The sequence below is a fragment of the Puntigrus tetrazona genome, unplaced genomic scaffold (assembly GCF_018831695.1).
Source record: "Puntigrus tetrazona isolate hp1 unplaced genomic scaffold, ASM1883169v1 S000000994, whole genome shotgun sequence".
In the NCBI taxonomy this organism is placed as follows: Eukaryota; Metazoa; Chordata; class Actinopteri; order Cypriniformes; family Cyprinidae; genus Puntigrus; species Puntigrus tetrazona.
Window position 1 is genome coordinate 107,518 of NW_025048589.1, and position 27,496 is coordinate 135,013.

Here is a 27,496-nt window from a genome sequence, read left to right on the forward strand (position 1 = left end):
ATACACATCTTTACAAAGGGACCAATGTCTTCCCAACGATTGTCGCTCCCTTTCGACAACGACACATGGGGAAAAGAATCCACAACATCAAAAAACACCTGCTGTTCATCGGTTAATGCAACAGCAGCAGCACATTCTTATTTTCTGTCCAAATTAGCCAATTCAATTGCAATATCTCAATACGTGGAAACCATTTCTGTTCAAACAACTCGTCTCTAGCCAGAGACACATGTGCTGAGCAATGTAAGTCTGAGAATGGCATAAAATCAGAATCAGGCGAAACTCTGTCTTTAGCGCCATTGACAAGACTTTCGCATAATTCATCATCTTGCAATTTCCATTGATAAACATATAGTGGTGTATGTTGGATTGCAGTCAGAGTTTGAATTTGGCACTGAACTGCTTTCACACCTTCTGGACCAGATATTAGAGAAATACCCAGTTTGCACAACAAATCTCTCCCAGCAGATTTTTTGGACAGTGCTGTGAGAGGAGGAAGCTGTGTCTGAAACTTGCACCATTCTCATCTTTACACCTCAGAGGGACTGTATAATTCTCTTTAACAGTATGACCAGATGCAGAAATCGTCCATGCAAAATTTCCACTCAATTTGGGGACAGAGGCAAACTCATTTATCCTTAATACTGAACTCGTGGCCCCGTATCAGCTAAAAACACCCTTTCAACTCCGTCTATCCATAAGCTAACCTCTGGCATTTGTTGATATGCTAAGTCATTCAAATGAGTATATGTGCCTAATTCTCTTTGTCTGAAAGATTTCTCATTTTCTAATTTAGCAATGCAATCGTGTATGACAGCAAGCATTTCTTCATTGCAATTCGCAGCAAGCATTTCTTCATTGCAATTCGCAGCGTCAGATGTGGGTGTGTGTGTGTCAAACTTATCTGTTACTGAAGTGTGGTCGCCGTAGACTTTGCTCTCAACTCCCCCCTCCTCTCTCGCACTCTGCCGTCAATCTGCTTTCGGTTTAGACTTTGCCGCAGCAGCCGCCGTGTGTCTATTCAAAAGCGGGCACTCATTTTTCCAATGTCCGGGCTTTTTGCAATAAAAACAAACATCCGGATCAACTTGAGACAGTCTTTGCCCTCTTCCTCTCCCCGCCCTCGGCCTCGAGCAGTCGCTCCTCTGTACATTGTCAGGTTTGGCAGCTGGAGCTCCTTTTCAGCCTTTTTCGCACTTTTCTCCGCCAACATCTTTTCAGCATGTAACGCATGTTTTTGAATCCTCTCCAGTTTCTCGTCTTCCCACTCGATGCAGGTTTGCTTGACGATAGTCGTTATTTCGGGTTTCAGTCCACTCAGGAAGCGGCTGCGTAAATGAGCTTCCCACATCTTTGGAATTTCCCCTCTAATGTCCGGCTCTGGCATTCCACTATAAGTGTTGAAAGTCTCATACAGTCGCACAAAATAGTCGTCAACTGACTCGTCCCTTCTTTGTGTGCAGTAGTTGATCTTGTCGGTGTTAATCCTAGCAGGAAAAAGGGCCTTGAATCGTCCGCCCAGAGCTTTTACTGCTGACCTGTATGCTCGCTCGTTCCCCACTCTGCTTGAACTCTCCGCGTGTCCACCTGGGGGAAATCTGGTCGGATCTTGTGCCAGTCCGCCGGCCCCATCTTGATCATCAGCAGACGTTTGAGTTCGAGCATCGTTGGGCTGAATTCTTGACAGAACGCATCCAGTTCCACTACAAACTTTTCTCCCGAGTCTCTGGGGTTTGGCAGATTTGTCATAACCTGCCTCAAGTCTGTCTCAGTCCATGGTCGAAAAACCATCGTGGTTCCTTGTGGGCCAGCCACCTGAATCATAGGGGAAAGATGTCGCGTTTCCCTCACCGTCGTTCTCATCCACGCAGTCCAGTTCTAGTGCCAGTCTTTCAAGCGATCTGGATCTGGTTCTCGTGCCGGTCACGGAGTATCTCATCTTTCGAACTCCGTCGCTGGATGTAGAAGGCTGAGATGGTGCAGGTGCCGTTGGAACGGTAAGAGAGGCGGGCAACTGTCCTCCTTTCCATAAACCCACGGGTGTCGTCGCAGCAGGGTAGTAAGACGGCGGTTGTGGTGGTGGCGATTGCGGTGGTGGTGCCAGCGGCTGGGGCATTTGTTGGGTGGGGTAAGGCCAGGAGTCAAGATCAAAGTCCACCGCGGCGCACTGGTTTTCTAGAGAGGGATAGAGAGAAGAAGATTTCTGAGCAGTATACTCTGTTCCTTTAACTTTCTTTGTTTCTGACTCTACATTTTTATGAGGCAGTTCTTTCAGGGCTCGCCGCTTTTTCGGCGTTCTGCCTCTTCTAGCCAATAGTTCAGATATTGTCTATGTTTCTGAAACAGATCTTTTTGTTTGTTTTTCAACTTTTTCTCATCCCTAAGTTTACTTTCACGCTTTTCCAAACTTTCCTTCACCCTGTTTAGAGTCGTCACACTAAACGTGCCCCTTTTTGGAAAATCATGATCTTCGATCCAAATCGGTATCACTTCCATAATTCTCTGTCCATATTTCTTTCTCATGTCAACATAAATTGGGCTGTTTAAATCGTCTAGATCGATTTCAGGTTTGACATTACTAGACCCCATACTTGCAATCCGAGACTTTACCTGTACCTGAGACGCGTCCTCTTTCCTCACACTCAGTCGTCACTGTCGTGTGGCTCTGCACTAACCAGCGCAGAGTCAGAGTCTTCCCTTACGCCCTTTTTTTTTGTCTTGCTTACTCGCAGACAATACCCTTTTTCACTAACCCGTGAAACCTATAGGGCGGCTCGGCCATGCGTTCGTGAATCTAGGAATATCAAACCACTCGTTGTTTTTGTCAGACCAAGATGAAAGAAAATATGTACCCTTAATTTTAAGACAAAGACAAATTCTGGTCTCAAAATCAGTCTCACCGTTTTCAGCACGCGTTTTCCTGGTTCTTTTAAGGAATCCAGCAGTGACGGTCCACTGGGCCTCAGACGTCAGTTCCCTCTTCCCTGAAACCGTTTAGGGGTACAGGGCTAAGACCCTTTGTGGGCTTAGGGTGATCAGCCTACCAACGCCTTTCAAGTCCCGGACGATCAGCTGTCGGATCCCATCCTCGTCGCCAAGATTGTCATGGAATTTTCAACTCAGAATTATGTGAAGACTGAAAAATAAAGAGTCCAGCAAATTTGTCTTTGTCTTGCTTTATTTTCTCTGCGCAGAGAACAAAATGATCTGGTTTACACACAGTGAAGTCTGTGAGCAAAGAGATAACAGTGAGCTCACAGATTAGAGGTTTTATAGGCAAAAGTATACATTCCAAGGTCGCTCAAATTCATCTCAACCAATTGAAATAGTCCAAAGTCACGCCACCCATCTGTGCTTACAGTGTCTGATTGTTCTCCAGTTTATCTCCCGTACCTAGCACAGATAGGGCATCCTGTACTCCCATGAGGTTGTTTTAACATGGGTTCAACCTCTGTCACGCACACAGTGTAGGTTTCCCATAACTCTAATATTCCAGGTTACTAATGTATGTTTCTGTGTTTGTGCCTAGTACCGTGATGTTACGATATATATATGTAATCTATCTTTAAGTAAAGTTAGTTTAATAGTGAAGTTAATTCAATTCAGTGTTAAAAGTGAACAATAAACATTAAATGTAATTAATTAGAATAATTTCCATTACAGTATGCAGTGCGTTTGAGGAGAAACAAGGCTTTCTTTGAGAAAAAAAAGAAAATGTATGGTGTATTTTTTTTTAAGAATTTGATAAAACAACATATAAGGATGATAAAACTGATATGTATGTTGATTTTTGCAAGAATTTTGTTGATGGAAGTATGTTTATTTCTGTTACAGATTTTCAATGAACTTGTGTTTAATTTTTGAAAAATTGTAAAAGAAAGCCTGCTGGAATATTTAATGCAGATATTTATTTTGTACTTATTAAAAAAAAAAAAAAAAAAGTTCACGCCTGATCTCGTCTGATCTCAGAAGCTAAGCAGAGTTGGGCCTAGTTAGTACTTGGATGGGAGACTGCCTAGGAATACCAGGTGCTGTAAGTTTTTGAGTTTTTTCACTACTTATCTAATACACTGGCCCTTAGTGTGGCCAAAGTTTGACCAGCTCTTTGCTTTCCCTTACTGCTTATTTAATTCAATTGCCTTTAAAGTAGCTGTTCTTTAAACAGAGTTTGACTGTTTTTAACTACTTAACTAATGCTCTTATCTTTAATGTAGCTCATTTTGAAGTATTTTTTGTATTTCATTCATTACTTATCTAGTATAATGGCACTTAGTGTGCCTCACCTTAAAATAGGGGCTTTTGCAGCAGCTTTAGCCACGGCCATCCCACCCTGTTCACGCCTGATCTCGTCTGATCTCAGAAGCTAAGCAGAGTTGGGCCTAGTTAGTACTTGGATGGGAGGCTGCCTAGGAATACCAGGTGCTGTAAGTTTTTGAGTTTTTTCACTACTTATCTAATACACTGGCCCTTAGTGTGGCCAAAGTTTGACCAGCTCTTTGCTTTCCCTTACTGCTTATTTAATTCAATTGCCTTTAAAGTAGCTGTTCTTTAAACAGAGTTTGACTGTTTTTAACTACTTAACTAATGCTTTTATCTTTAATGTAGCTCATTTTGAAGTATTTTTTTGTATTTCATTCATTACTTATCTAGTATAATGGCACTTAGTGTGCCTCACCTTAAAATAGGGGGCTTTTTGCAGCAGCTTTCGCTTACGGCCATACCAATCTGTTCACACCTGATCTCGTTTGATGGGCGTGTTCTGGGAGAGTTTGGAATCCTGAGCTGCAATTTTGTTTGGTGATCATTTTTGAAAATAGTTGTTTTGGTTTTTTTGGCAAAGTTCTGAGTTTTTTTTATCTTTGCAGTTGTCTCTTTCTCCCCCTGCAGCGGCTGCTGCTTGCGGGAGGAGTTTTATTTTGTTTGGTTTTTCTTTCTTCACCATTGAGGTTGTGGTCGGCCATTGAATGGAGCACATGGAAGGAGATAATGGAGTGCCACAAACAGAGGTGATTTCCGAAAAGGACAGAGGCAAGTGTGACAGGATGGAGGAAAAGGTGTTTGAAAAGAGCTTAACTTTGAGTGTGGAAATTGTTGGAGATGAGAAAATCACAATGATGGAGCTACTTCGAGGAATTAATGAAGTTTGTGGGGCTGTGATTGGATGTCGGTTCAAAGAAGATAAAAAATATGAGATTACAATGAGCCACAGTAAGGGGAAAGAAAGGCTGATTGATGGATTCAAAATCAAAAACTGTCAAATTTTGGCTAGAGATCTGAGCAATGATGAACTTGTTGTTTCATTCATGAATCTTCGGTGTATATCACTGATGAGGAAATTCTGGAGAAACTGGAAGGGTGGGGTGTCAAAGCAACATCTTCAGTCAAGAGGAGGAGATGGCCAGGAACAGACATTGCAGATGGGACTCGCTTCTGTAGAGTTAAGTTCACTGATACTGTTCAATCTTTGCCATACTCCACAAAGTTTGAAACATTGGAAGGTGCTGGAACACTTTCGAGTGATTCATAACAGACAAGTGAAAGTGTGTCGTATTTGTATTCAGCCTGGACATGTATTGAGAGACTGCCCGGAATTTACTTGCTACAAGTGTGGTAAACAGGGGCACTACGCTAGAGAATGCAAAGAACTGAGTGATGTACATTATGGTGATATGTTGTGGGGTGCGAACTTGTCCAGTGGATTAAATGAGGATGGGAGTAGACTCATGCAAGAAGACACAATGGGGAACACCCTTGATGACTTTAATCCAGGACTGAAGGATCCCACAGCTCAAGCTGAGCGAGGCACCTCCTCTCTCCAGAGTGCTAGAGCAGGGCTCTCTCAGCGTCTAGTGGGCAGTAAAGAAAAGGACAGGAGTGTGGTTAAAACATTTATTGCAGATGAGTCACCACAGTCATCAGCCTCGTTTAAGACTGCTCTCAAGCGTGATGGAACTGTAAATTATGTTGTTGATGTTGATGAGGATGAGGATGACGAAGATAATGATGAAGATGATGACAATGATGAAGATGATGATGACTATGATCTGTATGAGGGGGTATGTGAAAATCTGCAACTGTTTGTAAGGAAAAAAAGATTGCTGACTGACAAGGGAGAGAAAGGAGGCATAAAGAAAAAGAAATGAGGTTTATCTATTTATCTCAAAGTCACACCTACTGCTGCTATGATTAAAATTGCATCCCTAAATGCTAATGGTCTTGGTAACATGTGTAAACTTGAAATGGTTTTAAAACTGTGAAGGCTGACATTTATTGTTTCAAGAAACAAACTGGGATAGCAGTAAATTAAGAGAGGTGAGAAGGATGTGTGTGGGAGGGAAGTCGAAAACTTAATGCATTTTTACGTAGAATGTCAAGGTTTGAAACAATACCATGAATTATTAAGCAAATGTGTTAAAAAGAATTGGGAGAAGATTACTTTTGTGGATGAAGAGTGGAGTAAGATATTTTTGTTCGGTATGTTGAAAGCAAAGAATGTAAAAGGCAATGTGCAGATATTGAACATTTATGTTAAGTTTTGCAAGGTATGCAGTGCGTTTGAGGAGAAACAAGGCTTTCTTTGAAAAAAAAAGAAAATGTATGGTGTATTTTTTTTTAAGAATTTGATAAAACAACATATAAGGATGATAAAAACTGATATGTATGTTGATTTTTGCAAGAATTTTGTTGATGGAAGTATGTTTATTTCTGTTACAGATTTTCAATGAACTTGTGTTTAATTTTTGAAAAATTGTAAAAGAAAGCCTGCTGGAATATTTAATGCAGATATTTATTTTGTACTAAAAAAAAAAAAAAAAAAAAAAAGTTCACGCCTGATCTCAGAAGCTAAGCAGAGTTGGGCCTAGTTAGTACTTGGATGGGAGACTGCCTAGGAATACCAGGTGCTGTAAGTTTTGAGTTTTTCACTACTTATCTAATACACTGGCCCTTAGTTTGGCCAAAGTTTGACCAGCTCTTTGCTTTCCCTTACTGCTTATTTAATTCAATTGCCTTTAAAGTAGCTGTTCTTTAAACAGAGTTTGACTGTTTTTAACTACTTAACTAATGCTCTTATCTTTAATGTAGCTCATTTTGAAGTATTTTTTGTATTTCATTCATTACTTATTTAGTATAATGGCACTTAGTGTGCCTCACCTTAAAATAGGGCTTTTTGCAGCAGCTTTTGCTTTACGGCCATACCACCCTGTTCACGCCTGATCTCGTCTGATCTCAGAAGCTAAGCAGAGTTGGGCCTAGTTAGTACTTGGATGGGAGACTGCCTAGGAATACCAGGTGCTGTAAGTTTTGAGTTTTTTCACTACTTATCTAATACACTGGCCCTTAGTGTGGCCAAAGTTTGACCAGCTCTTTGCTTTCCCTTACTGCTTATTTAATTCAATTGCCTTTAAAGTAGCTGTTCTTTAAACAGAGTTTGACTGTTTTTAACTACTTAACTAATGCTCTTATCTTTAATGTAGCTCATTTTGAAGTATTTTTTTGTATTTCATTCATTACTTATCTAGTAAAATGGCACTTAGTGTGCCTCACCTTAAAATAGGGAGCTTTTGCAGCAGCTTTTTGCATTGGCCATACCAATCCCTGTTCACGCCTGATCTCGTCTGATCTCAGAAGCTAAGCAGAGTTGGGCCTAGTTAGTACTTGGATGGGAGACTGCCTAGGAATACCAGGTGCTGTAAGTTTTGAGTTTTTTCACTACTTATCTAATACACTGGCCCTTAGTGTGGCCAAAGTTTGACCAGCTCTTTGCTTTCCCTTACTGCTTATTTAATTCAATTGCCTTTAAAGTAGCTGTTCTTTAAACAGAGTTTGACTGTTTTTAACTACTTAACTAATGCTCTTATCTTTAATGTAGCTCATTTTGAAGTATTTTTTTGTATTTCATTCATTACTTATCTAGTATAATGGCACTTAGTGTGCCTCACCTTAAAAAATAGGGGCTTTTTGCAGCAGCTTTAAGCTTACGGCCATACCACCCTGTTCACGCCTGATCTCGTCTGATCTCAGAAGCTAAGCAGAGTTGGGCCTAGTTAGTACTTGGATGGGAGACTGCCTAGGAATACCAGGTGCTGTAAGTTTTTGAGTTTTTTCACTACTTATCTAATACACTGGCCCTTAGTGTGGCCAAAGTTTGACCAGCTCTTTGCTTTCCCTTACTGCTTATTTAATTCAATTGCCTTTAAAGTAGCTGTTCTTTAAACAGAGTTTGACTGTTTTTAACTACTTAACTAATGCTCTTATCTTTAATGTAGCTCATTTTGAAGTATTTTTTTGTATTTCATTCATTACTTATCTAGTATAATGGCACTTAGTGTGCCTCACCTTAAAATAGGGGTTTTTGCAGCAGCTTTAAGCTGCCACGGCCATACCACCCCTGTTCACGCCTGATCTCGTCTGATCTCAGAAGCTAAGCAGAGTTGGGCCTAGTTAGTACTTGGATGGGAGACTGCCTAGGAATACCAGGTGCTGTAAGTTTTGAGTTTTTTCACTACTTATCTAATACACTGGCCCTTAGTGTGGCCAAAGTTTGACCAGCTCTTTGCTTTCCTTACTGCTTGTTTAATTCAATTGCCTTTAAAGTAGCTGTTCTTTAAACAGAGTTTGACTGTTTTTAACTACTTAACTAATGCTCTTATCTTTAATGTAGCTCATTTTGAAGTATTTTTTTGTATTTCATTCATTACTTATCTAGTATAATGGCACTTAGTGTGCCTCACCTTAAAATAGGGGCTTTTGCAGCAGCCAGCTTACGGCCATACCACCCTGTTCACGCCTGATCTCGTCTGATCTCAGAAGCTAAGCAGAGTTGGGCCTAGTTAGTACTTGGATGGGAGACTGCCTAGGAATACCAGGTGCTGTAAGTTTTGAGTTTTTCACTACTTATCTAATACACTGGCCCTTAGTGTGGCCAAAGTTTGACCAGCTCTTTGCTTTCCCTTACTGCTTATTTAATTCAATTGCCTTTAAAGTAGCTGTTCTTTAAACAGAGTTTGACTGTTTTTTAACTACTTAACTAATGCTCTTATCTTTAATGTAGCTCATTTTGAAGTATTTTTTTTGTATTTCATTCATTACTTATCTAGTATAATGGCACTTACTGTGCCTCACCTTAAAATAGGGGGCTTTTTGCAGCAGCTTTTGCTTACGGTCATACCACCCTGTTCACGCCTGATCTCGTCTGATCTCAGAAGCTAAGCAGAGTTGGGCCTAGTTAGTACTTGGATGGGAGACTGCCTAGGAATACCAGGTGCTGTAAGTTTTGAGTTTTTCACTACTTATCTAATACACTGGCCCTTAGTGTGGCCAAAGTTTGACCAGCTCTTTGCTTTCCCTTACTGCTTATTTAATTCAATTGCCTTTAAAGTAGCTGTTCTTTAAACAGAGTTTGACTGTTTTTAACTACTTAACTAATGCTCTTATCTTTAATGTAGCTCATTTTGAAGTATTTTTTTGTATTTCATTCATTACTTATCTAGTATAATGGCACTTAGTGTGCCTCACCTTAAAATAGGGGCTTTTGCAGCAGCTTTAAGCTTACGGCCATACCACCCTGTTCACGCCTGATCTCGTCTGATCTCAGAAGCTAAGCAGAGTTGGGCCTAGTTAGTACTTGGATGGGAGACTGCCTAGGAATACCAGGTGCTGTAAGTTTTGAGTTTTTCACTACTTATCTAATACACTGGCCCTTAGTGTGGCCAAAGTTTGACCAGCTCTTTGCTTTCCCTTACTGCTTATTTAATTCAATTGCCTTTAAAGTAGCTGTTCTTTAAACAGAGTTTGACTGTTTTTAACTACTTAACTAATGCTCTTATCTTTAATGTAGCTCATTTTGAAGTATTTTTTTGTATTTCATTCATTACTTATCTAGTATAATGGCACTTAGTGTGCCTCACCTTAAAATAGGGGCTTTTTGCAGCAGCTTTAGCTTACGGCCATACCACCCTGTTCACGCCTGATCTCGTCTGATCTCAGAAGCTAAGCAGAGTTGGGCCTAGTTAGTACTTGGATGGGAGACTGCCTAGGAATACCAGGTGCTGTAAGTTTTTGAGTTTTTTCACTACTTATCTAATACACTGGCCCTTAGTGTGGCCAAAGTTTGACCAGCTCTTTGCTTTCCCTTACTGCTTATTTAATTCAATTGCCTTTAAAGTAGCTGTTCTTTAAACAGAGTTTGACTGTTTTTAACTACTTAACTAATGCTCTTATCTTTAATGTAGCTCATTTTGAAGTATTTTTTGTATTTCATTCATTACTTATCTAGTATAATGGCACTTAGTGTGCCTCACCTTAAAATAGGGGCTTTTGCAGCAGCTTTCTTGCTTACAGCCATACCACCCTGTTCACGCCTGATCTCGTCTGATCTCAGAAGCTATGCAGAGTTGGGCCTAGTTAGTACTTGGATGGGAGACTGCCTAGGAATACCAGGTGCTGTAAGTTTTGAGTTTTTCACTACTTATCTAATACACTGGCCCTTAGTGTGGCCAAAGTTTGACCAGCTCTTTGCTTTCCCTTACTGCTTATTTAATTCAATTGCCTTTAAAGTAGCTGTTCTTTAAACAGAGTTTGACTGTTTTTAACTACTTAACTAATGCTCTTATCTTTAATGTAGCTCATTTTTGAAGTATTTTTTTGTATTTCATTCATTACTTATCTAGTATAATGGCACTTAGTGTGCCTCACCTTAAAATAGGGGCTTTTTGCAGCAGCTTTAGCTTACGGCCATACCACCCTGTTCACGCCTGATCTCGCCTGATCTCAGAAGCTAAGCAGAGTTGGGCCTAGTTAGTACTTGGATGGGAGACTGCCTAGGAATACCAGGTGCTGTAAGTTTTGAGTTTTTTCACTACTTATCTAATACACTGGCCCTTAGTGTGGCCAAAGTTTGACCAGCTCTTTGCTTTCCCTTACTGCTTGTTTAATTCAATTGCCTTTAAAGTAGCTGTTCTTTAAACAGAGTTTGACTGTTTTTAACTACTTAACTAATGCTCTTATCTTTAATGTAGCTCATTTTGAAGTATTTTTTGTATTTCATTCATTACTTATCTAGTATAATGGCACTTAGTGTGCCTCACCTTAAAATAGGGGCTTTTTGCAGCAGCTTGCGCCACGGCCATACCACCCTGTTCACGCCTGATCTCGTCTGATCTCAGAAGCTAAGCAGAGTTGGGCCTAGTTAGTACTTGGATGGGAGACTGCCTAGAATACCAGGTGCTGTAAGTTTTTTGAGTTTTTTCACTACTTATCTAATACACTGGCCCTTAGTGTGGCCAAAGTTTGACCAGCTCTTTGCTTTCCCTTACTGCTTATTTAATTCAATTGCCTTTAAAGTAGCTGTTCTTTAAACAGAGTTTGACTGTTTTTAACTACTTAACTAATGCTCTTATCTTTAATGTAGCTCATTTTGAAGTATTTTTTTGTATTTCATTCATTACTTATCTAGTATAATGGCACTTAGTGTGCCTCACCTTAAAAATAGGGGCTTTTTGCAGCAGCTTTAGCTTGCGGCCATACCACCCTGTTCACGCCTGATCTCGTCTGATCTCAGAAGCTAAGCAGAGTTGGGCCTAGTTAGTACTTGGATGGGAGACTGCCTAGGAATACCAGGTGCTGTAAGTTTTTGAGTTTTTTCACTACTTATCTAATACACTGGCCCTTAGTGTGGCCAAGTTTGACCAGCTCTTTGCTTTTTCCCTTACTGCTTGTTTAATTCAATTTGCCTTTAGTAGCTGTTCTTTAAACAGAAGTTTGACTGTTTTTAACTTTACTTAACTAAAATGCTCTTATCTTTAATAGTAGCTCATTTTGAAGTATTTTTTTATTTCATTCATTACTTATCTAGTATAATGGCGCGCCCAGTGTGCCTCACCTTAAAATAGGGGCTTTTGCAGCAGCTTTGGCTTATGACCCTTACCACCTGTTCCGCCCTGATCGTCTGATCTCAGAAGCTATGCAGAGTTAGGCCTAGTTAGTACTTGGATGGGAACTGCCTAGGAATACCAGGTGCTGTAAGTTTTGAGTTTTTTCCTGCTTATCTAATACACTGGCCACCAAGTGTGGCAAAAGTTTGACCAGCTCTTTGCTTTCACTTACTGTATTTAATTCAATTGCCTTTAAAGTAGCTGTTCTTTAAAACAGAGTTTGACTGTTTTTAACTACTTAACTAATGCTCTTATCTTTAATGTAGCTCATTTTGAAGTATTTTTTTGTATTTCATTCATTACTTATCTAGTATAATGGCACTTAGTGTGCCTCACCTTAAAATAGGGGGCTTTTTGCAGCTTTAGCTTACGGCCATACCACCCTGTTCACGCCTGATCTCGTCTGATCTCAGAAGCTAAGCAGAGTTGGGCCTAGTTAGTACTTGGATGGGAGACTGCCTAGGAATACCAGGTGCTGTAAGTTTTTGAGTTTTTCACTACTTATCTAATACACTGGCCCTTAGTGTGGCCAAAGTTTGACCAGCTCTTTGCTTTCCCTTACTGCTTATTTAATTCAATTGCCTTTAAAGTAGCTGTTCTTTAAACAGAGTTTGACTGTTTTTAACTACTTAACTAATGCTCTTATCTTTAATGTAGCTCATTTTGAAGTATTTTTTGTATTTCATTCATTACTTATCTAGTATAATGGCACTTAGTGTGCCTCACCTTAAAATAGGGGCTTTTTGCAGCAGCTTTAGCTTACGGCCATACCACCCTGTTCACGCCTGATCTCGTCTGATCTCAGAAGCTAAGCAGAGTTGGGCCTAGTTAGTACTTGGATGGGAGACTGCCTAGGAATACCAGGTGCTGTAAGTTTTTGAGTTTTTCACTACTTATCTAATACACTGGCCCTTAGTGTGGCCAAAGTTTGACCAGCTCTTTGCTTTCCCTTACTGCTTATTTAATTCAATTGCCTTTAAAGTAGCTGTTCTTTAAACAGAGTTTGACTGTTTTTAACTACTTAACTAATGCTCTTATCTTTAATGTAGCTCATTTTGAAGTATTTTTTGTATTTCATTCATTACTTATCTAGTATAATGGCACTTAGTGTGCCTCACCTTAAAATAGGGGCTTTTGCAGCAGCTTTAGCTTACGGCCATACCACCTGTTCACGCCTGATCTCGTCTGATCTCAGAAGCTAAGCAGAGTTGGGCCTAGTTAGTACTTGGATGGGAGACTGCCTAGGAATACCAGGTGCTGTAAGTTTTGAGTTTTTCACTACTTATCTAATACACTGGCCCTTAGTGTGGCCAAAGTTTGACCAGCTCTTTGCTTTCCCTTACTGCTTATTTAATTCAATTGCCTTTAAAGTAGCTGTTCTTTAAACAGAGTTTGACTGTTTTTAACTACTTAACTAATGCTCTTATCTTTAATGTAGCTCATTTTGAAGTATTTTTTTGTATTTCATTCATTACTTATCTAGTATAATGGCACTTAGTGTGCCTCACCTTAAAATAGGGGCTTTTTGCAGCAGCTTTCGCTTACGGCCATACCACCCTGTTCACGCCTGATCTCGTCTGATCTCAGAAGCTAAGCAGAGTTGGGCCTAGTTAGTACTTGGATGGGAGACTGCCTAGGAATACCAGGTGCTGTAAGTTTTTGAGTTTTTCACTACTTATCTAATACACTGGCCCTTAGTGTGGCCAAAGTTTGACCAGCTCTTTGCTTTCCCTTACTGCTTATTTAATTCAATTGCCTTTAAAGTAGCTGTTCTTTAAACAGAGTTTGACTGTTTTTAACTACTTAACTAATGCTCTTATCTTTAATGTAGCTCATTTTGAAGTATTTTTTTGTATTTCATTCATTACTTATCTAGTATAATGGCACTTAGTGTGCCTCACCTTAAAATAGGGGCTTTTTGCAGCAGCTTTAGCTTACGGCCATACCACCCCTGTTCACGCCTGATCTCGTCTGATCTCAGAAGCTAAGCAGAGTTGGGGCCTAGTTAGTACTTGGATGGGAGACTGCCTAGGAATACCAGGTGCTGTAAGTTTTTGAGTTTTTCACTACTTATCTAATACACTGGCCCTTAGTGTGGCCAAAGTTTGACCAGCTCTTTGCTTTCCCTTACTGCTTATTTAATTCAATTGCCTTTAAAGTAGCTGTTCTTTAAACAGAGTTTGACTGTTTTTAACTACTTAACTAATGCTCTTATCTTTAATGTAGCTCATTTTGAAGTATTTTTTTGTATTTCATTCATTACTTATCTAGTATAATGGCACTTAGTGTGCCTCACCTTAAAATAGGGGCTTTTTGCAGCAGCTTTAAAGCTTACGGCCATACCACCCTGTTCACGCCTGATCTCGTCTGATCTCAGAAGCTAAGCAGAGTTGGGCCTAGTTAGTACTTGGATGGGAGACTGCCTAGGAATACCAGGTGCTGTAAGTTTTTGAGTTTTTTCACTACTTATCTAATACACTGGCCCTTAGTGTGGCCAAAGTTTGACCAGCTCTTTGCTTTCCCTTACTGCTTATTTAATTCAATTGCCTTTAAAGTAGCTGTTCTTTAAACAGAGTTTGACTGTTTTTAACTACTTAACTAATGCTCTTATCTTTAATGTAGCTCATTTTGAAGTATTTTTTTGTATTTCATTCATTACTTATCTAGTATAATGGCACTTAGTGTGCCTCACCTTAAAATAGGGGGCTTTTTGCAGCAGCTTTAGCTTACGGCCATACCACCCTGTTCACGCCTGATCTCGTCTGATCTCAGAAGCTAAGCAGAGTTGGGCCTAGTTAGTACTTGGATGGGAGACTGCCTAGGAATACCAGGTGCTGTAAGTTTTGAGTTTTTCACTACTTATCTAATACACTGGCCCTTAGTGTGGCCAAAGTTTGACCAGCTCTTTGCTTTCCCTTACTGCTTATTTAATTCAATTGCCTTTAAAGTAGCTGTTCTTTAAACAGAGTTTGACTGTTTTTAACTACTTAACTAATGCTCTTATCTTTAATGTAGCTCATTTTGAAGTATTTTTTTGTATTTCATTCATTACTTATCTAGTATAATGGCACTTAGTGTGCCTCACACCTTAAAATAGGGGCTTTTTGCAGCAGCTTTAGCTTACGGCCATACCACCCTGTTCACGCCTGATCTCGTCTGATCTCAGAAGCTAAGCAGAGTTGGGCCTAGTTAGTACTTGGATGGGAGACTGCCTAGGAATACCAGGTGCTGTAAGTTTTTGAGTTTTTCACTACTTATCTAATACACTGGCCCTTAGTGTGGCCAAAGTTTGACCAGCTCTTTGCTTTCCCTTACTGCTTATTTAATTCAATTGCCTTTAAAGTAGCTGTTCTTTAAACAGAGTTTGACTGTTTTTAACTACTTAACTAATGCTCTTATCTTTAATGTAGCTCATTTTGAAGTATTTTTTGTATTTCATTCATTACTTATCTAGTATAATGGCACTTAGTGTGCCTCACCTTAAAATAGGGGCTTTTTGCAGCAGCTTTAGCTTACGGCCGGCCATACCACCCTGTTCACGCCTGATCTCGTCTGATCTCAGAAGCTAAGCAGAGTTGGGCCTAGTTAGTACTTGGATGGGAGACTGCCTAGGAATACCAGGTGCTGTAAGTTTTTGAGTTTTTCACTACTTATCTAATACACTGGCCCTTAGTGTGGCCAAAGTTTGACCAGCTCTTTGCTTTCCCTTACTGCTTATTTAATTCAATTGCCTTTAAAGTAGCTGTTCTTTAAACAGAGTTTGACTGTTTTTAACTACTTAACTAATGCTCTTATCTTTAATGTAGCTCATTTTGAAGTATTTTTTTGTATTTCATTCATTACTTATCTAGTATAATGGGCTTAGTGTGCCTCACCTTAAAATAGGGGCTTTTGCAGCAGCTTTAGCTTACGGCCATACCACCCTGTTCACGCCTGATCTCGTCTGATCTCAGAAGCTAAGCAGAGTTGGGCCTAGTTAGTACTTGGATGGGAGACTGCCTAGGAATACCAGGTGCTGTAAGTTTTTGAGTTTTTCACTACTTATCTAATACACTGGCCCTTAGTGTGGCCAAAGTTTGACCAGCTCTTTGCTTTCCCTTACTGCTTATTTAATTCAATTGCCTTTAAAGTAGCTGTTCTTTAAACAGAGTTTGACTGTTTTTAACTACTTAACTAATGCTCTTATCTTTAATGTAGCTCATTTTGAAGTATTTTTTTGTATTTCATTCATTACTTATCTAGTATAATGGCACTTAGTGTGCCTCACCTTAAAATAGGGGCTTTTTGCAGCAGCTTTCGCTACGGCCATACCACCCTGTTCACGCCTGATCTCGTCTGATCTCAGAAGCTAAGCAGAGTTGGGCCTAGTTAGTACTTGGATGGGAGACTGCCTAGGAATATACCAGGTGCTGTAAGTTTTTGAGTTTTTCACTACTTATCTAATACACTGGCCCTTAGTGTGGCCAAAGTTTGACCAGCTCTTTGCTTTCCCTTACTGCTTATTTAATTCAATTGCCTTTAAAGTAGCTGTTCTTTAAACAGAGTTTGACTGTTTTTAACTACTTAACTAATGCTCTTATCTTTAATGTAGCTCATTTTGAAGTATTTTTTGTATTTCATTCATTACTTATCTAGTATAATGGCACTTAGTGTGCCTCACCTTAAAATAGGGGCTTTTTGCAGCAGCTTTAGCTTACGGCCATACCACCCTGTTCACGCCTGATCTCGTCTGATCTCAGAAGCTAAGCAGAGTTGGGCCTAGTTAGTACTTGGATGGGAGACTGCCTAGGAATACCAGGTGCTGTAAGTTTTGAGTTTTTCACTACTTATCTAATACACTGGCCCTTAGTGTGGCCAAAGTTTGACCAGCTCTTTGCTTTCCCTTACTGCTTATTTAATTCAATTGCCTTTAAAGTAGCTGTTCTTTAAACAGAGTTTGACTGTTTTTAACTACTTAACTAATGCTCTTATCTTTATGTAGCTCATTTTGAAGTATTTTTTTGTATTTCATTCATTACTTATCTAGTATAATGGCACTTAGTGTGCCTCACCTTAAAATAGGGGCTTTTTGCAGCAGCTTTAGCTTACGGCCATACCACCTGTTCACGCCTGATCTCGTCTGATCTCAGAAGCTAAGCAGAGTTGGGCCTAGTTAGTACTTGGATGGGAGACTGCCTAGGAATACCAGGTGCTGTAAGTTTTTGAGTTTTTCACTACTTATCTAATACACTGGCCCTTAGTGTGGCCAAAGTTTGACCAGCTCTTTGCTTTCCCTTACTGCTTATTTAATTCAATTGCCTTTAAAGTAGCTGTTCTTTAAACAGAGTTTGACTGTTTTTAACTACTTAACTAATGCTCTTATCTTTAATGTAGCTCATTTTGAAGTATTTTTTTGTATTTCATTCATTACTTATCTAGTATAATGGCACTTAGTGTGCCTCACCTTAAAATAGGGGCTTTTTGCAGCAGCTTTAGCTTACGGCCATACCACCCTGTTCACGCCTGATCTCGTCTGATCTCAGAAGCTAAGCAGAGTTGGGCCTAGTTAGTACTTGGATGGGAGACTGCCTAGGAATACCAGGTGCTGTAAGTTTTTGAGTTTTTTCACTACTTATCTAATACACTGGCCCTTAGTGTGGCCAAAGTTTGACCAGCTCTTTGCTTTCCCTTACTGCTTATTTAATTCAATTGCCTTTAAAGTAGCTGTTCTTTAAACAGAGTTTGACTGTTTTTAACTACTTAACTAATGCTCTTATCTTTAATGTAGCTCATTTTGAAGTATTTTTTGTATTTCATTCATTACTTATCTAGTATAATGGCACTTAGTGTGCCTCACCTTAAAATAGGGGGCTTTTTGCAGCAGCTTTCGCTTACGGCCATACCACCCTGTTCACGCCTGATCTCGTCTGATCTCAGAAGCTAAGCAGAGTTGGGCCTAGTTAGTACTTGGATGGGAGACTGCCTAGGAATACCAGGTGCTGTAAGTTTTTGAGTTTTTTCACTACTTATCTAATACACTGGCCCTTAGTGTGGCCAAAGTTTGACCAGCTCTTTGCTTTCCCTTACTGCTTATTTAATTCAATTGCCTTTAAAGTAGCTGTTCTTTAAACAGAGTTTGACTGTTTTTAACTACTTAACTAATGCTCTTATCTTTAATGTAGCTCATTTTGAAGTATTTTTTGTATTTCATTCATTACTTATCTAGTATAATGGCACTTAGTGTGCCTCACCTTAAAATAGGGGCTTTTTGCAGCAGCTTTCGCTTACGGCCATACCACCCTGTTCACGCCTGATCTCGTCTGATCTCAGAAGCTAAGCAGAGTTGGGCCTAGTTAGTACTTGGATGGGAGACTGCCTAGGAATACCAGGTGCTGTAAGTTTTTGAGTTTTTCACTACTTATCTAATACACTGGCCCTTAGTGTGGCCAAAGTTTGACCAGCTCTTTGCTTTCCCTTACTGCTTATTTAATTCAATTGCCTTTAAAGTAGCTGTTCTTTAAACAGAGTTTGACTGTTTTTAACTACTTAACTAATGCTCTTATCTTTAATGTAGCTCATTTTGAAGTATTTTTTTGTATTTCATTCATTACTTATCTAGTATAATGGCACTTAGTGTGCCTCACCTTAAAATAGGGGCTTTTTGCAGCAGCTTTCGCTTCACGGCCATACCACCCTGTTCACGCCTGATCTCGTCTGATCTCAGAAGCTAAGCAGAGTTGGGCCTAGTTAGTACTTGGATGGGAGACTGCCTAGGAATACCAGGTGCTGTAAGTTTTGAGTTTTTCACTACTTATCTAATACACTGGCCCTTAGTGTGGCCAAAGTTTGACCAGCTCTTTGCTTTCCCTTACTGCTTATTTAATTCAATTGCCTTTAAAGTAGCTGTTCTTTAAACAGAGTTTGACTGTTTTTAACTACTTAACTAATGCTCTTATCTTTAATGTAGCTCATTTTGAAGTATTTTTTTGTATTTCATTCATTACTTATCTAGTATAATGGCATAGTGTGCCTCACCTTAAAATAGGGGCTTTTGCAGCAGCTTTAGCTTACTGGCCATACCACCCTGTTTCACGCCTGATCTCGTCTGATCTCAGAAGCTAAGCAGAGTTGGGCCTAGTTAGTACTTGGATGGGAGACTGCCTAGAATAATACCAGGTGCTGTAAGTTTTTGAGTTTTTCACTACTTATCTAATACACTGGCCCTTAGTGTGGCCAAAGTTTGACCAGCTCTTTGCTTTCCCTTACTGCTTATTTAATTCAATTGCCTTTAAAGTAGCTGTTCTTTAAACAGAGTTTGACTGTTTTTAACTACTTAACTAATGCTCTTATCTTTAATGTAGCTCATTTTGAAGTATTTTTTTGTATTTCATTCATTACTTATCTAGTATAATGGCACTTAGTGTGCCTCACCTTAAAATAGGGGGCTTTTTGCAGCAGCTTTAGCTTACGGCCATACCACCCTGTTCACGCCTGATCTCGTCTGATCTCAGAAGCTAAGCAGAGTTGGGCCTAGTTAGTACTTGGATGGGAGACTGCCTAGGAATACCAGGTGCTGTAAGTTTTTGAGTTTTTCACTACTTATCTAATACACTGGCCCTTAGTGTGGCCAAAGTTTGACCAGCTCTTTGCTTTCCCTTACTGCTTATTTAATTCAATTGCCTTTAAAGTAGCTGTTCTTTAAACAGAGTTTGACTGTTTTAACTACTTAACTAATGCTCTTATCTTTAATGTAGCTCATTTTGAAGTATTTTTTTTTTGTATTTCATTCATTACTTATCTAGTATAATGGCACTTAGTGTGCCTCACCTTAAAATAGGGGCTTTTGCAGCAGCTTTAGCTTACGGCCATACCACCCTGTTCACGCCTGATCTCGTCTGATCTCAGAAGCTAAGCAGAGTTGGGCCTAGTTAGTACTTGGATGGGAGACTGCCTAGGAATACCAGGTGCTGTAAGTTTTGAGTTTTTCACTACTTATCTAATACACTGGCCCTTAGTGTGGCCAAAGTTTGACCAGCTCTTTGCTTTCCCTTACTGCTTATTTAATTCAATTGCCTTTAAAGTAGCTGTTCTTTAAACAGAGTTTGACTGTTTTTAACTACTTAACTAATGCTCTTATCTTTAATGTAGCTCATTTTGAAGTATTTTTTTGTATTTCATTCATTACTTATCTAGTATAATGGCACTTAGTGTGCCTCACCTTAAAATAGGGGCTTTTTGCAGCAGCTTTAGCTTACGGCCATACCACCCTGTTCACGCCTGATCTCGTCTGATCTCAGAAGCTAAGCAGAGTTGGGCCTAGTTAGTACTTGGATGGGAGACTGCCTAGGAATACCAGGTGCTGTAAGTTTTGAGTTTTTTCACTACTTATCTAATACACTGGCCCTTAGTGTGGCCAAAGTTTGACCAGCTCTTTGCTTTCCCTTACTGCTTATTTAATTCAATTGCCTTTAAAGTAGCTGTTCTTTAAACAGAGTTTGACTGTTTTTAACTACTTAACTAATGCTCTTATCTTTAATGTAGCTCATTTTGAAGTATTTTTTTGTATTTCATTCATTACTTATCTAGTATAATGGCACTTAGTGTGCCTCACCTTAAAATAGGGGCTTTTTGCAGCAGCTTTAAGCTTACGGCCATACCACCCTGTTCACGCCTGATCAGATCTCGTCTGATCTCAGAAGCTAAGCAGAGTTGGGCCTAGTTAGTACTTGGATGGGAGACTGCCTAGGAATACCAGGTGCTGTAAGTTTTGAGTTTTTCACTACTTATCTAATACACTGGCCCTTAGTGTGGCCAAAGTTTGACCAGCTCTTTGCTTTCCCTTACTGCTTATTTAATTCAATTGCCTTTAAAGTAGCTGTTCTTTAAACAGAGTTTGACTGTTTTTAACTACTTAACTAATGCTCTTATCTTTAATGTAGCTCATTTTTGAAGTATTTTTTTGTATTTCATTCATTACTTATCTAGTATAATGGCACTTAGTGTGCCTCACCTTAAAATAGGGGGCTTTTTGCAGCAGCTTTAGCTTACGGCCATACCACCCTGTTCACGCCTGATCTCGTCTGATCTCAGAAGCTAAGCAGAGTTGGGCCTAGTTAGTACTTGGATGGGAGACTGCCTAGGAATACCAGGTGCTGTAAGTTTTTGAGTTTTTCACTACTTATCTAATACACTGGCCCTTAGTGTGGCCAAAAGTTTGACCAGCTCTTTGCTTTCCCTTACTGCTTATTTAATTCAATTGCCTTTAAAGTAGCTGTTCTTTAAACAGAGTTTGACTGTTTTTAACTACTTAACTAATGCTCTTATCTTTAATGTAGCTCATTTTGAAGTATTTTTTGTATTTCATTCATTACTTATCTAGTATAATGGCACTTAGTGTGCCTCACCTTAAAATAGGGGGCTTTTGCAGCAGCTTTTCGCTTACGGCCATACCACCCTGTTCACGCCTGATCTCGTCTGATCTCAGAAGCTAAGCAGAGTTGGGCCTAGTTAGTACTTGGATGGGAGACTGCCTAGGAATACCAGGTGCTGTAAGTTTTGAGTTTTTCACTACTTATCTAATACACTGGCCCTTAGTGTGGCCAAAGTTTGACCAGCTCTCTTTGCTTTCCCTTACTGCTTATTTAATTCAATTGCCTTTAAAGTAGCTGTTCTTTAAACAGAGTTTGACTGTTTTTAACTACTTAACTAATGCTCTTATCTTTAATGTAGCTCATTTTGAAGTATTTTTTTGTATTTCATTCATTACTTATCTAGTATAATGGCACTTAGTGTGCCTCACCTTAAAATAGGGGGCTTTTTGCAGCAGCTTTAAAGCTTACGGCCATACCACCCTGTTCACGCCTGATCTCGTCTGATCTCAGAAGCTAAGCAGAGTTGGGCCTAGTTAGTACTTGGATGGGAGACTGCCTAGGAATACCAGGTGCTGTAAGTTTTTGAGTTTTTCACTACTTATCTAATACACTGGCCCTTAGTGTGGCCAAAGTTTGACCAGCTCTTTGCTTTCCCTTACTGCTTATTTAATTCAATTGCCTTTTAAAGTAGCTGTTCTTTAAACAGAGTTTGACTGTTTTTAACTACTTAACTAATGCTCTTATCTTTAATGTAGCTCATTTTGAAGTATTTTTTTGTATTTCATTCATTACTTATCTAGTATAATGGCACTTAGTGTGCCTCACCTTAAAATAGGGGCTTTTGCAGCAGCTTTTGCTTACGGCCATACCACCCTGTTCACGCCTGATCTCGTCTGATCTCAGAAGCTAAGCAGAGTTGGGCCTAGTTAGTACTTGGATGGGAGACTGCCTAGGAATACCAGGTGCTGTAAGTTTTTGAGTTTTTCACTACTTATCTAATACACTGGCCCTTAGTGTGGCCAAAGTTTGACCAGCTCTTTGCTTTCCCTTACTGCTTATTTAATTCAATTGCCTTTAAAGTAGCTGTTCTTTAAACAGAGTTTGACTGTTTTTAACTACTTAACTAATGCTCTTATCTTTAATGTAGCTCATTTTGAAGTATTTTTGTATTTCATTCATTACTTATCTAGTATAATGGCACTTAGTGTGCCTCACCTTAAAATAAGGGCTTTTTGCAGCAGCTTTTGCTTACGGCCATACCACCCTGTTCACGCCTGATCTCGTCTGATCTCAGAAGCTAAGCAGAGTTGGGCCTAGTTAGTACTTGGATGGGAGACTGCCTAGGAATACCAGGTGCTGTAAGTTTTTGAGTTTTTCACTACTTATCTAATACACTGGCCCTTAGTGTGGCCAAAGTTTGACCAGCTCTTTGCTTTCCCTTACTGCTTATTTAATTCAATTGCCTTTAAAGTAGCTGTTCTTTAAACAGAGTTTGACTGTTTTTAACTACTTAACTAATGCTCTTATCTTTAATGTAGCTCATTTTGAAGTATTTTTTGTATTTCATTCATTACTTATCTAGTATAATGGCACTTAGTGTGCCTCACCTTAAAATAGGGGGCTTTTTGCAGCAGCTTTAGCTTACGGCCATACCACCCTGTTCACGCCTGATCTCGTCTGATCTCAGAAGCTAAGCAGAGTTGGGCCTAGTTAGTACTTGGATGGGAGACTGCCTAGGAATACCAGGTGCTGTAAGTTTTTGAGTTTTTCACTACTTATCTAATACACTGGCCCTAGTGTGGCCAAAAGTTTGACCAGCTCTTTGCTTTCCCTTACTGCTTATTTAATTCAATTGCCTTTAAAGTAGCTGTTCTTTAAACAGAGTTTGACTGTTTTTAACTACTTAACTAATGCTCTTATCTTTAATGTAGCTCATTTTGAAGTATTTTTTTGTATTTCATTCATTACTTATCTAGTATAATGGCACTTAGTGTGCCTCACCTTAAAATAGGGGCTTTTTGCAGCAGCTTTAGCTTACGGCCATACCACCCTGTTCACGCCTGATCTCGTCTGATCTCAGAAGCTAAGCAGAGTTGGGCCTAGTTAGTACTTGGATGGGAGACTGCCTAGGAATACCAGGTGCTGTAAAGTTTTGAGTTTTTCACTACTTATCTAATACACTGGCCCTTAGTGTGGCCAAAGTTTGACCAGCTCTTTGCTTTCCCTTACTGCTTATTTAATTCAATTGCCTTTAAAGTAGCTGTTCTTTAAACAGAGTTTGACTGTTTTTAACTACTTAACTAATGCTCTTATCTTTAATGTAGCTCATTTTTGAAGTATTTTTTTGTATTTCATTCATTACTTATCTAGTATAATGGCACTTAGTGTGCCTCACCTTAAAATAGGGGCTTTTGCAGCAGCTTTAGCTTACAGCCATACCACCCTGTTCACGCCTGATCTCGTCTGATCTCAGAAGCTAAGCAGAGTTGGGCCTAGTTAGTACTTGGATGGGAGACTGCCTAGGAATACCAGGTGCTGTAAGTTTTGAGTTTTTCACTACTTATCTAATACACTGGCCCTTAGTGTGGCCAAAGTTTGACCAGCTCTTTGCTTTCCCTTACTGCTTATTTAATTCAATTGCCTTTAAAGTAGCTGTTCTTTAAACAGAGTTTGACTGTTTTTAACTACTTAACTAATGCTCTTATCTTTAATGTAGCTCATTTTGAAGTATTTTTTTGTATTTCATTCATTACTTATCTAGTATAATGGCACTTAGTGTGCCTCACCTTAAAATAGGGGCTTTTTGCAGCAGCTTTAGCTTCACGGCCATACCACCCTGTTCACGCCTGATCTCGTCTGATCTCAGAAGCTAAGCAGAGTTGGGCCTAGTTAGTACTTGGATGGGAGACTGCCTAGGAATACCAGGTGCTGTAAGTTTTGAGTTTTTCACTACTTATCTAATACACTGGCCCTTAGTGTGGCCAAAGTTTGACCAGCTCTTTGCTTTCCCTTACTGCTTATTTAATTCAATTGCCTTTAAAGTAGCTGTTCTTTAAACAGAGTTTGACTGTTTTTAACTACTTAACTAATGCTCTTATCTTTAATGTAGCTCATTTTGAAGTATTTTTTTGTATTTCATTCATTACTTATCTAGTATAATGGCACTTAGTGTGCCTCACCTTAAAATAGGGGCTTTTTGCAGCAGCTTTAGCTTACGGCCATACCACCCTGTTCACGCCTGATCTCGTCTGATCTCAGAAGCTAAGCAGAGTTGGGCCTAGTTAGTACTTGGATGGGAGACTGCCTAGGAATACCAGGTGCTGTAAGTTTTTGAGTTTTTCACTACTTATCTAATACACTGGCCCTTAGTGTGGCCAAAGTTTGACCAGCTCTTTGCTTTCCCTTACTGCTTATTTAATTCAATTGCCTTTAAAGTAGCTGTTCTTTAAACAGAGTTTGACTGTTTTTAACTACTTAACTAATGCTCTTATCTTTAATGTAGCTCATTTTGAAGTATTTTTTTGTATTTCATTCATTACTTATCTAGTATAATGGCACTTAGTGTGCCTCACCTTAAAATAGGGGCTTTTGCAGCAGCTTTAGCTTACGGCCATACCACCCTGTTCACGCCTGATCTCGTCTGATCTCAGAAGCTAAGCAGAGTTGGGCCTAGTTAGTACTTGGATGGGAGACTGCCTAGGAATACCAGGTGCTGTAAGTTTTTGAGTTTTTCACTACTTATCTAATACACTGGCCCTTAGTGTGGCCAAAGTTTGACCAGCTCTTTGCTTTCCCTTACTGCTTATTTAATTCAATTGCCTTTAAAGTAGCTGTTCTTTAAACAGAGTTTGACTGTTTTTAACTACTTAACTAATGCTCTTATCTTTAATGTAGCTCATTTTGAAGTATTTTTTTGTATTTCATTCATTACTTATCTAGTATAATGGCACTTAGTGTGCCTCACCTTAAAATAGGGGGCTTTTGCAGCAGCTTTCGCTTCGGCCATACCACCCTGTTCACGCCTGATCTCGTCTGATCTCAGAAGCTAAGCAGAGTTGGGCCTAGTTAGTACTTGGATGGGAGACTGCCTAGGAATACCAGGTGCTGTAAGTTTTTGAGTTTTTCACTACTTATCTAATACACTGGCCCTTAGTGTGGCCAAAGTTTGACCAGCTCTTTGCTTTCCCTTACTGCTTATTTAATTCAATTGCCTTTAAAGTAGCTGTTCTTTAAACAGAGTTTGACTGTTTTTAACTACTTAACTAATGCTCTTATCTTTAATGTAGCTCATTTTGAAGTATTTTTTTGTATTTCATTCATTACTTATCTAGTATAATGGCACTTAGTGTGCCTCACCTTAAAATAAGGGGCTTTTTGCAGCAGCTTTCGCTTACGGCCATACCACCCTGTTCACGCCTGATCTCGTCTGATCTCAGAAGCTAAGCAGAGTTGGGCCTAGTTAGTACTTGGATGGGAGACTGCCTAGGAATACCAGGTGCTGTAAGTTTTTGAGTTTTTTCACTACTTATCTAATACACTGGCCCTTAGTGTGGCCAAAGTTTGACCAGCTCTTTGCTTTCCCTTACTGCTTATTTAATTCAATTGCCTTTAAAGTAGCTGTTCTTTAAACAGAGTTTGACTGTTTTTAACTACTTAACTAATGCTCTTATCTTTAATGTAGCTCATTTTGAAGTATTTTTTTGTATTTCATTCATTACTTATCTAGTATAATGGCACTTAGTGTGCCTCACCTTAAAATAGGGGGCTTTTTGCAGCAGCTTTAGCTTACGGCCATACCACCCTGTTCACGCCTGATCTCGTCTGATCTCAGAAGCTAAGCAGAGTTGGGCCTAGTTAGTACTTGGATGGGAGACTGCCTAGGAATACCAGGTGCTGTAAGTTTTGAGTTTTTCACTACTTATCTAATACACTGGCCCTTAGTGTGGCCCAAAGTTTGACCAGCTCTTTGCTTTCCCTTACTGCTTATTTAATTCAATTGCCTTTAAAGTAGCTGTTCTTTAAACAGAATTTGACTGTTTTTAACTACTTAACTAATGCTCTTATCTTTAATGTAGCTCATTTTGAAGTATTTTTTTGTATTTCATTCATTACTTATCTAGTATAATGGCACTTAGTGTGCCTCACCTTAAAATAGGGGGCTTTTTGCAGCAGCTTTAGCTTACGGCCATACCACCCTGTTCACGCCTGATCTCGTCTGATCTCAGAAGCTAAGCAGAGTTGGGCCTAGTTAGTACTTGAATGGGAGACTGCCTAGGAATACCAGGTGCTGTAAGTTTTTGAGTTTTTTCACTACTTATCTAATACACTGGCCCTTAGTGTGGCCAAAGTTTGACCAGCTCTTTGCTTTCCCTTACTGCTTATTTAATTCAATTGCCTTTAAAGTAGCTGTTCTTTAAACAGAGTTTGACTGTTTTTAACTACTTAACTAATGCTCTTATCTTTAATGTAGCTCATTTTGAAGTATTTTTTGTATTTCATTCATTACTTATCTAGTATAATGGCACTTAGTGTGCCTCACCTTAAAATAGGGAGCTTTTTGCAGCAGCTTTAGCTTCGGCCATACCACCTGTTCACGCCTGATCTCGTCTGATCTCAGAAGCTAAGCAGAGTTGGGCCTAGTTAGTACTTGGATGGGAGACTGCCTAGGAATACCAGGTGCTGTAAGTTTTGAGTTTTTCACTACTTATCTAATACACTGGCCCTTAGTGTGGCCAAAGTTTGACCAGCTCTTTGCTTTCCCTTACTGCTTATTTAATTCAATTGCCTTTAAAGTAGCTGTTCTTTAAACAGAGTTTGACTGTTTTTAACTACTTAACTAATGCTTTTATCTTTAATGTAGCTCATTTTGAAGTATTTTTGTATTTCATTCATTACTTATCTAGTATAATGGCATAGTGTGCCTCACCTTAAAATAGGGGCTTTTTGCAGCAGCTTTAAGCTTTACAGCCATACCACCCTGTTCACGCCTGATCTCTCGTCTGATCTCAGAAGCTATGCAGAGTTGGGCCTAGTTAGTACTTGGATGGGAGACTGCCTAGGAATGAATACCAGGTGCTGTAAGTTTTTTGAGTTTTTCCTACTTATCTAATACACTGGCCCTTAGTGTGGCCAAAGTTTGACCAGCTCTTTGCTTTCCCTTACTGCTTATTTAATTCAATTGCCTTTAAAGTAGCTGTTCTTTAAACAGAAGTT

The 27,496-nt window shown here is 39.4% G+C and overlaps 32 non-coding genes and 20 pseudogenes across 32 annotated transcripts; all 52 read left to right on the forward strand.

The window, feature by feature from the left end:
- Positions 1-4,312: 4,312 nt before the first annotated feature.
- LOC122339419 lies at positions 4,313-4,431 on the forward strand (annotated as a pseudogene).
- A 2,752-nt stretch (positions 4,432-7,183) lies between these two features.
- LOC122339517 lies at positions 7,184-7,302 on the forward strand (annotated as a pseudogene).
- A 275-nt stretch (positions 7,303-7,577) lies between these two features.
- LOC122339471 lies at positions 7,578-7,697 on the forward strand (annotated as a pseudogene).
- A 277-nt stretch (positions 7,698-7,974) lies between these two features.
- Positions 7,975-8,093, forward strand: LOC122339363. The gene has a single exon (XR_006249948.1). It is a non-coding gene; the product is annotated as a 5S ribosomal RNA (ribosomal RNA).
- A 277-nt stretch (positions 8,094-8,370) lies between these two features.
- Positions 8,371-8,490, forward strand: LOC122339438 (annotated as a pseudogene).
- Positions 8,491-8,760: 270 nt separating this feature from the next.
- Positions 8,761-8,879, forward strand: LOC122339374. The gene has a single exon (XR_006249949.1). It is a non-coding gene; the product is annotated as a 5S ribosomal RNA (ribosomal RNA).
- Positions 8,880-9,155: 276 nt separating this feature from the next.
- LOC122339508 lies at positions 9,156-9,274 on the forward strand. The gene has a single exon (XR_006249984.1). It is a non-coding gene; the product is annotated as a 5S ribosomal RNA (ribosomal RNA).
- A 273-nt stretch (positions 9,275-9,547) lies between these two features.
- Positions 9,548-9,666, forward strand: LOC122339387. The gene has a single exon (XR_006249950.1). It is a non-coding gene; the product is annotated as a 5S ribosomal RNA (ribosomal RNA).
- A 273-nt stretch (positions 9,667-9,939) lies between these two features.
- On the forward strand, positions 9,940-10,058 carry LOC122339398. The gene has a single exon (XR_006249951.1). It is a non-coding gene; the product is annotated as a 5S ribosomal RNA (ribosomal RNA).
- A 275-nt stretch (positions 10,059-10,333) lies between these two features.
- LOC122339367 lies at positions 10,334-10,452 on the forward strand (annotated as a pseudogene).
- A 274-nt stretch (positions 10,453-10,726) lies between these two features.
- On the forward strand, positions 10,727-10,845 carry LOC122339357 (annotated as a pseudogene).
- A 272-nt stretch (positions 10,846-11,117) lies between these two features.
- On the forward strand, positions 11,118-11,235 carry LOC122339445 (annotated as a pseudogene).
- A 277-nt stretch (positions 11,236-11,512) lies between these two features.
- On the forward strand, positions 11,513-11,631 carry LOC122339513. Its single transcript, XR_006249989.1, has one exon. It is a non-coding gene; the product is annotated as a 5S ribosomal RNA (ribosomal RNA).
- Positions 11,632-12,298: 667 nt separating this feature from the next.
- LOC122339409 lies at positions 12,299-12,417 on the forward strand. Its single transcript, XR_006249952.1, has one exon. It is a non-coding gene; the product is annotated as a 5S ribosomal RNA (ribosomal RNA).
- A 273-nt stretch (positions 12,418-12,690) lies between these two features.
- Positions 12,691-12,809, forward strand: LOC122339420. The gene has a single exon (XR_006249953.1). It is a non-coding gene; the product is annotated as a 5S ribosomal RNA (ribosomal RNA).
- A 272-nt stretch (positions 12,810-13,081) lies between these two features.
- Positions 13,082-13,199, forward strand: LOC122339375 (annotated as a pseudogene).
- A 273-nt stretch (positions 13,200-13,472) lies between these two features.
- On the forward strand, positions 13,473-13,591 carry LOC122339431. The gene has a single exon (XR_006249954.1). It is a non-coding gene; the product is annotated as a 5S ribosomal RNA (ribosomal RNA).
- Positions 13,592-13,865: 274 nt separating this feature from the next.
- On the forward strand, positions 13,866-13,986 carry LOC122339388 (annotated as a pseudogene).
- Positions 13,987-14,262: 276 nt separating this feature from the next.
- Positions 14,263-14,381, forward strand: LOC122339442. The gene has a single exon (XR_006249955.1). It is a non-coding gene; the product is annotated as a 5S ribosomal RNA (ribosomal RNA).
- Positions 14,382-14,657: 276 nt separating this feature from the next.
- Positions 14,658-14,776, forward strand: LOC122339453. Its single transcript, XR_006249956.1, has one exon. It is a non-coding gene; the product is annotated as a 5S ribosomal RNA (ribosomal RNA).
- Positions 14,777-15,051: 275 nt separating this feature from the next.
- On the forward strand, positions 15,052-15,170 carry LOC122339466. Its single transcript, XR_006249958.1, has one exon. It is a non-coding gene; the product is annotated as a 5S ribosomal RNA (ribosomal RNA).
- A 277-nt stretch (positions 15,171-15,447) lies between these two features.
- LOC122339400 lies at positions 15,448-15,566 on the forward strand (annotated as a pseudogene).
- A 272-nt stretch (positions 15,567-15,838) lies between these two features.
- LOC122339477 lies at positions 15,839-15,957 on the forward strand. The gene has a single exon (XR_006249959.1). It is a non-coding gene; the product is annotated as a 5S ribosomal RNA (ribosomal RNA).
- Positions 15,958-16,230: 273 nt separating this feature from the next.
- Positions 16,231-16,351, forward strand: LOC122339415 (annotated as a pseudogene).
- A 273-nt stretch (positions 16,352-16,624) lies between these two features.
- On the forward strand, positions 16,625-16,743 carry LOC122339484. The gene has a single exon (XR_006249960.1). It is a non-coding gene; the product is annotated as a 5S ribosomal RNA (ribosomal RNA).
- A 272-nt stretch (positions 16,744-17,015) lies between these two features.
- On the forward strand, positions 17,016-17,133 carry LOC122339376 (annotated as a pseudogene).
- A 274-nt stretch (positions 17,134-17,407) lies between these two features.
- Positions 17,408-17,526, forward strand: LOC122339485. Its single transcript, XR_006249961.1, has one exon. It is a non-coding gene; the product is annotated as a 5S ribosomal RNA (ribosomal RNA).
- Positions 17,527-17,801: 275 nt separating this feature from the next.
- On the forward strand, positions 17,802-17,920 carry LOC122339486. Its single transcript, XR_006249962.1, has one exon. It is a non-coding gene; the product is annotated as a 5S ribosomal RNA (ribosomal RNA).
- Positions 17,921-18,194: 274 nt separating this feature from the next.
- Positions 18,195-18,313, forward strand: LOC122339487. Its single transcript, XR_006249963.1, has one exon. It is a non-coding gene; the product is annotated as a 5S ribosomal RNA (ribosomal RNA).
- Positions 18,314-18,588: 275 nt separating this feature from the next.
- Positions 18,589-18,707, forward strand: LOC122339371 (annotated as a pseudogene).
- Positions 18,708-18,977: 270 nt separating this feature from the next.
- LOC122339465 lies at positions 18,978-19,100 on the forward strand (annotated as a pseudogene).
- Positions 19,101-19,375: 275 nt separating this feature from the next.
- Positions 19,376-19,494, forward strand: LOC122339488. The gene has a single exon (XR_006249964.1). It is a non-coding gene; the product is annotated as a 5S ribosomal RNA (ribosomal RNA).
- Positions 19,495-19,769: 275 nt separating this feature from the next.
- LOC122339489 lies at positions 19,770-19,888 on the forward strand. Its single transcript, XR_006249965.1, has one exon. It is a non-coding gene; the product is annotated as a 5S ribosomal RNA (ribosomal RNA).
- Positions 19,889-20,161: 273 nt separating this feature from the next.
- On the forward strand, positions 20,162-20,280 carry LOC122339490. The gene has a single exon (XR_006249966.1). It is a non-coding gene; the product is annotated as a 5S ribosomal RNA (ribosomal RNA).
- A 275-nt stretch (positions 20,281-20,555) lies between these two features.
- On the forward strand, positions 20,556-20,679 carry LOC122339391 (annotated as a pseudogene).
- A 275-nt stretch (positions 20,680-20,954) lies between these two features.
- Positions 20,955-21,073, forward strand: LOC122339491. The gene has a single exon (XR_006249967.1). It is a non-coding gene; the product is annotated as a 5S ribosomal RNA (ribosomal RNA).
- Positions 21,074-21,348: 275 nt separating this feature from the next.
- LOC122339493 lies at positions 21,349-21,467 on the forward strand. Its single transcript, XR_006249969.1, has one exon. It is a non-coding gene; the product is annotated as a 5S ribosomal RNA (ribosomal RNA).
- Positions 21,468-21,745: 278 nt separating this feature from the next.
- On the forward strand, positions 21,746-21,864 carry LOC122339494. The gene has a single exon (XR_006249970.1). It is a non-coding gene; the product is annotated as a 5S ribosomal RNA (ribosomal RNA).
- A 274-nt stretch (positions 21,865-22,138) lies between these two features.
- Positions 22,139-22,257, forward strand: LOC122339495. Its single transcript, XR_006249971.1, has one exon. It is a non-coding gene; the product is annotated as a 5S ribosomal RNA (ribosomal RNA).
- A 272-nt stretch (positions 22,258-22,529) lies between these two features.
- Positions 22,530-22,648, forward strand: LOC122339496. Its single transcript, XR_006249972.1, has one exon. It is a non-coding gene; the product is annotated as a 5S ribosomal RNA (ribosomal RNA).
- Positions 22,649-22,922: 274 nt separating this feature from the next.
- Positions 22,923-23,041, forward strand: LOC122339497. Its single transcript, XR_006249973.1, has one exon. It is a non-coding gene; the product is annotated as a 5S ribosomal RNA (ribosomal RNA).
- A 274-nt stretch (positions 23,042-23,315) lies between these two features.
- On the forward strand, positions 23,316-23,434 carry LOC122339365 (annotated as a pseudogene).
- Positions 23,435-23,708: 274 nt separating this feature from the next.
- Positions 23,709-23,827, forward strand: LOC122339502. Its single transcript, XR_006249978.1, has one exon. It is a non-coding gene; the product is annotated as a 5S ribosomal RNA (ribosomal RNA).
- A 274-nt stretch (positions 23,828-24,101) lies between these two features.
- On the forward strand, positions 24,102-24,220 carry LOC122339372 (annotated as a pseudogene).
- Positions 24,221-24,493: 273 nt separating this feature from the next.
- Positions 24,494-24,612, forward strand: LOC122339498. The gene has a single exon (XR_006249974.1). It is a non-coding gene; the product is annotated as a 5S ribosomal RNA (ribosomal RNA).
- A 273-nt stretch (positions 24,613-24,885) lies between these two features.
- On the forward strand, positions 24,886-25,004 carry LOC122339499. Its single transcript, XR_006249975.1, has one exon. It is a non-coding gene; the product is annotated as a 5S ribosomal RNA (ribosomal RNA).
- Positions 25,005-25,278: 274 nt separating this feature from the next.
- Positions 25,279-25,396, forward strand: LOC122339399 (annotated as a pseudogene).
- Positions 25,397-25,671: 275 nt separating this feature from the next.
- LOC122339500 lies at positions 25,672-25,790 on the forward strand. Its single transcript, XR_006249976.1, has one exon. It is a non-coding gene; the product is annotated as a 5S ribosomal RNA (ribosomal RNA).
- A 276-nt stretch (positions 25,791-26,066) lies between these two features.
- LOC122339501 lies at positions 26,067-26,185 on the forward strand. The gene has a single exon (XR_006249977.1). It is a non-coding gene; the product is annotated as a 5S ribosomal RNA (ribosomal RNA).
- A 275-nt stretch (positions 26,186-26,460) lies between these two features.
- Positions 26,461-26,579, forward strand: LOC122339511. The gene has a single exon (XR_006249987.1). It is a non-coding gene; the product is annotated as a 5S ribosomal RNA (ribosomal RNA).
- Positions 26,580-26,853: 274 nt separating this feature from the next.
- Positions 26,854-26,971, forward strand: LOC122339424 (annotated as a pseudogene).
- Positions 26,972-27,242: 271 nt separating this feature from the next.
- On the forward strand, positions 27,243-27,367 carry LOC122339480 (annotated as a pseudogene).
- The last annotated feature ends 129 nt before the right edge of the window (positions 27,368-27,496 follow it).